Source organism: Micropterus salmoides, unplaced genomic scaffold, assembly GCF_014851395.1.
Source record: "Micropterus salmoides isolate LMB-PRFRI ecotype aquatic unplaced genomic scaffold, ASM1485139v1 Ms_hic_scaffold_722, whole genome shotgun sequence".
Classification (NCBI taxonomy): domain Eukaryota; kingdom Metazoa; phylum Chordata; class Actinopteri; order Centrarchiformes; family Centrarchidae; genus Micropterus; species Micropterus salmoides.
Window position 1 is genome coordinate 1 of NW_024044485.1, and position 6,900 is coordinate 6,900.

A 6,900-nucleotide genomic window follows, 5' to 3' on the forward strand; every position below is an offset into this window, starting at 1 on the left:
TTGGCCAGTCCAGAGTGATAGCGAGGATGTCCCCCTCCCCAATGCCCACCGCCAAGAGACTAATTCAGAATTGTCTTCTGAGTCTCCTGGAGCCTCGAAAAGAGGGGAGCTGAGAGCTACTCAGACAGTTCATCTGTGGAGGAGCCCAGAGTCTTCCCCTCCAATTCGCCTAATGAAGTCTCTTTTTTAACTATAGCTCTGCATCACCCCTAAGGACTCAAAGCTCAATGCCACCCTGCGTCAGAGGCCAACTCCTAGAGTCCGAAGGGAAATGGAGCTCAACCCCGTCATCTCCACCCATGAGAATGAAGGAAGAGCTCCATTCACAGAAATCCACTAACTGCTGTGTTTTTAAACATTTGAAATCCCCCTTTTTTTTTTTAGTCTTTAAGATGTCATACCTGCAATTTTAACCATACTCATGACACTCACCTTCTCAACTATCAAGTGAGGAGTGTGAAGTCGAGAGTTAGAGCCCAATTTTTTATCCTTTCTTAACTCTTTTAAGTCTGACGTGTTTTTAATACAGGAATGCGGCCTACCATTTTTAAACACTACAGAGAATGGGAGGAGTTTGGCCACAAACGTCGATATGGAGTGGCTAAAATGAAACAAAAATGATGGAGTGGCCATTTTAATAAAAAACCCTCTAGTCTTGGTGAAGGGCAGCACTGTGGTGAGAGATGGTCGGGCACTTTTAACACACTTGACTTTTATGGGGAAGGATTTAACGTCTTAAATATTTGGCTTTAATGACAAGAACGACAGGTTGACCTTTTAGAAGACTTGCAGCCCCACATGCTAGGCAGGCCCCTTTAGTTGTAGGGGGGATTTTAATTGTATTTTAAGCAGGACGAGGAGAAGAATAGGACGATTTTAAAGTGGACAAGACTTCAGTTTTACTTCAAAGCATATGCCGTGATTTTAGACTTGTGGACTGTTTTAAAACCATGCATCCCAGAGAGGAGGGCTTCACCTGGTTCAGTAGTGATGGCACCCGAGCCTCTCGCATAGACTACATTTTTCACGTGATTGCCCACCAACCGATGCTAGATTGGAACCTGTTTTCTTTTCTGATCACGCAATTCTTTCCTGCACCCTTTCACTCTCTTCCGGTGTGACGGCAGGAAGTGGTCTGTGGAAGCTCAATTGCTCCCTGTTAGAACAGGGAGCTAGTTAGGCTGTACAGGGAGCAATACGAGAGTGGCAGACCCTTCAAGACTTTTACGATACACGTGCACAGTGGTGGAATGGTGAAGGGAAAGACAAAGACGTTTTACAGACAGGCAGGGAAAAGAAAAGAGGGACACAGACGCATGTTGGGACTGCAGAAACGGCTTCAGAGGTTTTTAAACTAATCCAACATGGAATGGATTTTAATGAGAGATAAAACAATTAAAACAGAGTCGGTTTTAGCAGAAATTAATAGCAAAGGTGTGATTTTAAAGAAGCAAGGAAAGGGAAATAGGAAGGAGAGAAGTGCACAAGATATTTTTTTAAGAAATCGTAAATAAAGGGGGGGCCTGTTGAGACTTAAAAAGAAACGGGTGCACAGCTGACACAACAGAGGAAATCAAAGACTGTCGAACATTTTTACCGTGAACTGTACGCATACAAACTGTTAACGGGGACCCATGACCGAAGTTTTAAAATCCATTGACCAAGCAAAACGACAACGTGCTTTTAACCCAGATTTTACGATACCGGAATTAAACAAATGCTCATCAATCTTTTAAGACAGGGTCTCCGGGAGAAGACGGGCTTCCCTTGGAATTTTATCTGACAGTTTTGGACATTTTAGCACCAGACTTGCTTGCTGTTTTTATGGATTTTGAACAAATGGACCGACTTCCTGACAGCTTTAGAGCAGGATAGTGACTCTCCTTCACAAAGACAAAGACAGACGGACTTGAAAAATTGGAGACCTATCACACTCTTAAATTTTGACTGTAAACTTTTTAGTAAACTTTAGCCTCACGCATGTCCTTGTTTTTAGAAGATCTGATTCACCCGATCAAGCCTGTGCCGTCCCGGGAGGAAGATCACCGACAGCCTCGTACTGATCCGAGATACCATCTGTTACGCGAGAACAGAACATTCGGCTAGTAGTCCTGATTTAGATTTTGAGAAAGCCTTTGATCGGTCTCGCACCAGTACCTTTTCCAGGTACTTGCAAAAATGGGGTTCCCGAGAAGGTTTATAGCCTGGGTGGGACTGCTGTCCGGGAGATCAACAGCAAATTCATTGTTAACGGGCATCTGACAACAGTGGATATAAACTGCGGTGTCCGTCAGGGTTGTCCGTTATCTGCCCTCCTCTACGTTATCTGTATAGAACCACTGGCACAGACCTTGAGAAGGACCAACGAATCCATGGGAGGAGTCCCAGGGAGCGGGGGACTCGAGACAAATGTATTTTATATATGGACGACATCAACATTTTATGCACTGACCTTTTATCTGTCACAGACGCTGGACTTGACTGACTGGTTCGGACAGGCCTCTGGGTCAAAGCTGAACAGAAGCAAGACCCAAGCCCATTTTATGGACGTGGACAGCCTGAGACGACAGGACTCCCCTGACTGTGACCCAGACTGACCAAAAAACTTGGATCAGGTTTGATAGGGAGGGGGAGGGGAAAAACAATTGGGCAGACATAGTAGGGAAAGTCAGGCAGAGACTAGGGTACTGGACACTTAGAGGACTGACTTTAGAAGGAAGGTTTTAATCATCAAAGCAGTGATTTACCTTTGCTTTTACTCATCAGTTCTGTTTTTATCCCCTAGGAGAGTGATCTTAGACCTGGAACGAGCCATCTTTTATTTTTTGTGGGGCTCCAAGTGGGAAAGACTGAGACGAAGCGTGATGAAGAAGCCAAAGGAGAAAGGAAAAGGAGTGCCAGACCTGCACTTGTTCCTAGGAAGCAGATCACAGCACTACACATCGCACCGCCACAGCCCCATCCAGAAACCCCAAGACCGCAGCAATGACGGTTCTGGATGGGGTCCTACCCAGAAAACTTAAGATCTTACCCACAAGTCTCAAAGTACCGTGTCTTTTAACCTGCCACCAGCCTATGCTTTTTATCCAGTCATTTTTAAGCATTTTAACCTTGAGCAGGAGGCGGTTGCAGTTTTAAAACCACTCACCGCTCTCTCATTTCTGTTGTGCAGGAGCGGGAACCAGTGAGTCCAGTGCGCGGGCTTGCATTCGGCGAGCCCTCACAGTTTGGCGCAACGTGAACCATCCAGCTCTTCCAAACAGACTCCGGGACCTGTCATGGATGGTGGCTCATGAGTCCTCCCAGTCAGGTCCGTAATGCACTCCCGGGGCATGTCGGCGCACTCTGCCCCCGACCAGGTTGTGTGCGCGCCTGAGTCGGTAAGGCATCTGCTCTGGGAGTGCAGCGCTGCCGTAGAACAGTGGGCAACGGCCGCTCCTTGCAATTCCCGTACTTGCCAGCAAGGGAGGTCCCCACAGCTGGTGCTGTACGGGTGAGCCAAGGAAATCAGTACCCGCACGTACATTTGCCAAACAGTGGCTCACCCTAGCCGCCATCAAGACGCCATATGGACCTCCAGAAACTTGCTGGCAAGAAAGCACATGCAGATCCCCCCCGTGGCTGTGATCCGGATGGCCGCAGCAACGGTCCAAACGGCCAGAGCTGCAGGCGGCGGGCCTAGGACACAGCCACAAAGAAGAATCGCCTCTGTGCCCATTCGGACGGAGGAGCCGGAGCCACACAAGGAAAGTTCAAGGCAGCGGCGGCCTGACCCTCCGGGTGAGGTTGGTGGGAAGGAGCTACAGGGTGAGGGTCTCCTCTGAGCGCCTGCACAAGATCCCGAGAGTCCAAATCTGTTTGGGGGAGCTGAATGAGTTCCCCTTTGATAGGGACTCACTACACTCCTGCACAACAGTGGACTTGGAGAGAGCTTTTATTATCCATTTATTTTTGTGAGTTTTATTTTAACAAATGCACTCCGCTTTGAAGACTTTTTAACAGACACTCACAGACATGGACAAGCTGAAAACCATTTTATACCTTTAATTTATGACGTTATCTGTAATGCATTTTAAACACTTTTTTTAAATGTTGTTTTACAGAGAACATTTATCTATTTATTGACATGTTGTATTTTAAAAGGTAACTTGGAATTGACATATTATGAATCATGTTTGAATTGAGTGTCAATAAAATTTTTCTCAAAAGAAAAAATCTGTTCTTATCAGTTTAATATCTGATATGTCCCCTATAAGGGGGCAACATATTAAATGGATTTTTAGCACCGGGAGCTGAGACGAGGGGCTTGCTCCGTCCACTCCACGCATCGACCCGGTATTGCAGTGCCTCCGGGGGCGGTGCACCCTTCTCCTGCCTTGTGTAAAACCAAAATACTGACCCAAACGCAGAGGTTCGTCGCTCTGCCGGACGCCGGCCCGAAAAAGGCGCCAGTCGAGGGGGGGCGGCCAGCTGAAGCCTCGAAGAAGGCAGCGAGATTTGCACTTTATGATTGGCAGACGACGAGGGGATATTTGGGACCGGCATGGCTGTTAAATGTGCCCTGCACTTCCCCTCCCTTTCTCCCACTCGTCATCGAGAGCCCGAGTATTTCGGATGCTCGGTAGCCTGTGTCCAAAAGCCAGGCCTTCATTTCTCCGATTGGATAGAGCCTCTCAGAAGGTGGGGAGGGGACACTGCGGCGCCTCCGTAGGCCCGGCACGGTTGGCCAACACGGTGGAGGAACCGCAGCGTAGAAAGGATACAAGAAACTAAAACACCTCAAATGAAGCAAGAAAACCTGCTACAACTGCTAAATCGGTGAATAAAACACACTTACCTTCTCGTCTTTGGTCTGGTCAAGGTGGCAGTCCGGCAGAGGACAGGTAGGCAGTCCTCGGGACCAATGAATTCCTTGTTGCAAAAGTTTTTCAGCTACGGCAAAGTTGAAATTTTATTCACAAGGAATGAGGTGAATCTCCTCCCAGAAAAGCTGGTGACACAAAACGAAGCCCCAAACCGGCAAAGGTTTTAACCAGAAGAGGAGGCCATTGCAGTCTTGGCCAAAAGGCCGAGAAGCGATCGGCCACATTTCCCCTCCCTTTCTCTCACTCGTCATCGAGAGGCTACAAGAGCCCGAGTCGTTCGGTAGCCTCTGTCCAAAAGCCAGGCCTTCGTCTCTCCGCAGCCCGATTGGATAGAGCCTGCCATGACCTGGGGAGGGGTAGGGGAACGGGCGTGGCCTGGTACTTGGGACTCGAGAGGCAGAGTGAGGCTTACCGTGAGGGTAGTGGCCGGGACGACTAGGCTCGTCGGCGGCTCTGGAGGAGGGGCCCGTACTTACTCGGGTTTCTCTTCATAACGTACAAGTCTTTCGCCTTTTACTAAAGACTTCCGTGGAGAGGGACGCCAATGAGTTAAAACTATTTTTGGCAGGCTCTGCCGTGTGGCCGAGCCTCGTGCGTTTGTGAAAAGGAAATAAAACGCCGCCCCCGGCAAGGTTGAGCGGTGCGACGAGGCGCGCTCGGGAGAGGTGCTGAGACTCAGCCGTTGTTATGCGCAGTTGAAACCACTGCGCCACGGCAGGGGGAGAACTGCTCCGGGAGGTGGGCGCTGGAAGCAACCAGCGGGGTTATCGCTTCTCGGCCTTTTGGCTAAGACTGCGATCGCCTCCTGTGTCTGGATAAAACTTTTGCCTGTTTGTGGCGAAGTGTTACCAGGTTTTTGGGAGGATACTCACATTATTCCTTGTGAAGAAAATTTCAACTTTGTTGTAGTTGAAATTGTTTCACACAAAGGAATTCATTGGTTCAGAGGACTGCTTACCTGTACTCTGCCGGAATAACATCTCGACCAGGCCAAACAAGACAAGGTAAGTGTGTTTTATTCACCTTTTAACATTTTTAGTAGATTTTATTGCTCTTTTTAGAGCATTCTTTTACCTTATTTTAGTTGACTTGGTTTTAGACTTTTTAGGTGTTTTAGCTTCTTTTACCACTTTTACGTTGTGGTGCCTCCACCATGGCGGCCAACCATGCCGGCATGAGGAGGCACCACAGTGTCAGATTTACATTCAAAGAAAAAGATGGGAAAACCCTTGTTATGTCAAGGCTGGACTTCTCAAGGAAAATGATCCAGAACATTTTGAAATTCTCCCCGCAGGATATAATTGTATTTTGACTCTGCCATTTGGAAAAGGTTTCGATGTGAGTTTTGTCTCTGCTGCCGTGTTCAGAGATTTCTGGACACGCTTCGAAAATGAAAAACCCCAGTTTACTGCATTTAATGTTGAGAAACTGACTGATAATGCCGCTAAAACGGTAATTGTCAGAATGTTCAATGAGACTGTGAATGCAGATGACATTTGTTTGTGGCTGGGCAGATTTTGCACTGTTAAAGGCCAGGCTACCAAAGTGAGAGATGAGGATGGCATCTGGAATTGCGCTTGGAGGGTCCCCATCCAACAATGGCAAGACCCTCAAGGCTTCCAGGGCCTGAAACATCTGCCATCCATGATAGTTCTGGGAAACAACAGGGGCTACATTCATTACCAGGGCCAGCCCAAACTCTGCCGCAAGTGTGGTGAGAATGGGCACCTGGCAGAAGCGTGCCAGCAGATCATTTGTGGTAAATGTAGAGAAATTGGGCATACTTTCGAGGAATGCACCAATGGCAGAAAGTGCAATCTTTGTGGAGAAACAAACCACCTCTTCAGAGATTGCCCTAAGTCGTTTGCCAACAAATTAAAGGCAGCAAAGACACAAAATGGCGGACAAGATGAAGCAGTTAGAGAGCTAATTGAAGAGGCTGGGCTGGAGAATTCAAATCTCCCGCCAAATCCTGTGATTGGAGGAGAAGGACCAGTAGAGGCGGGAGAAGGGGAGGGGCCTGCAGCTGCCCCAC

General features: G+C 48.0%; 1 non-coding gene and 1 pseudogene across 1 annotated transcript; both read left to right on the top strand.

Annotated features, from left to right (window-relative positions):
* The first annotated feature begins 4,194 nt into the window (after positions 1–4,194).
* LOC119892838 lies at positions 4,195–4,369 on the top strand (annotated as a pseudogene).
* Positions 4,370–5,337: 968 nt separating this feature from the next.
* Positions 5,338–5,450, top strand: LOC119892839. Its single transcript, XR_005442649.1, has one exon. It is a non-coding gene; the product is annotated as a U5 spliceosomal RNA (small nuclear RNA).
* The last annotated feature ends 1,450 nt before the right edge of the window (positions 5,451–6,900 follow it).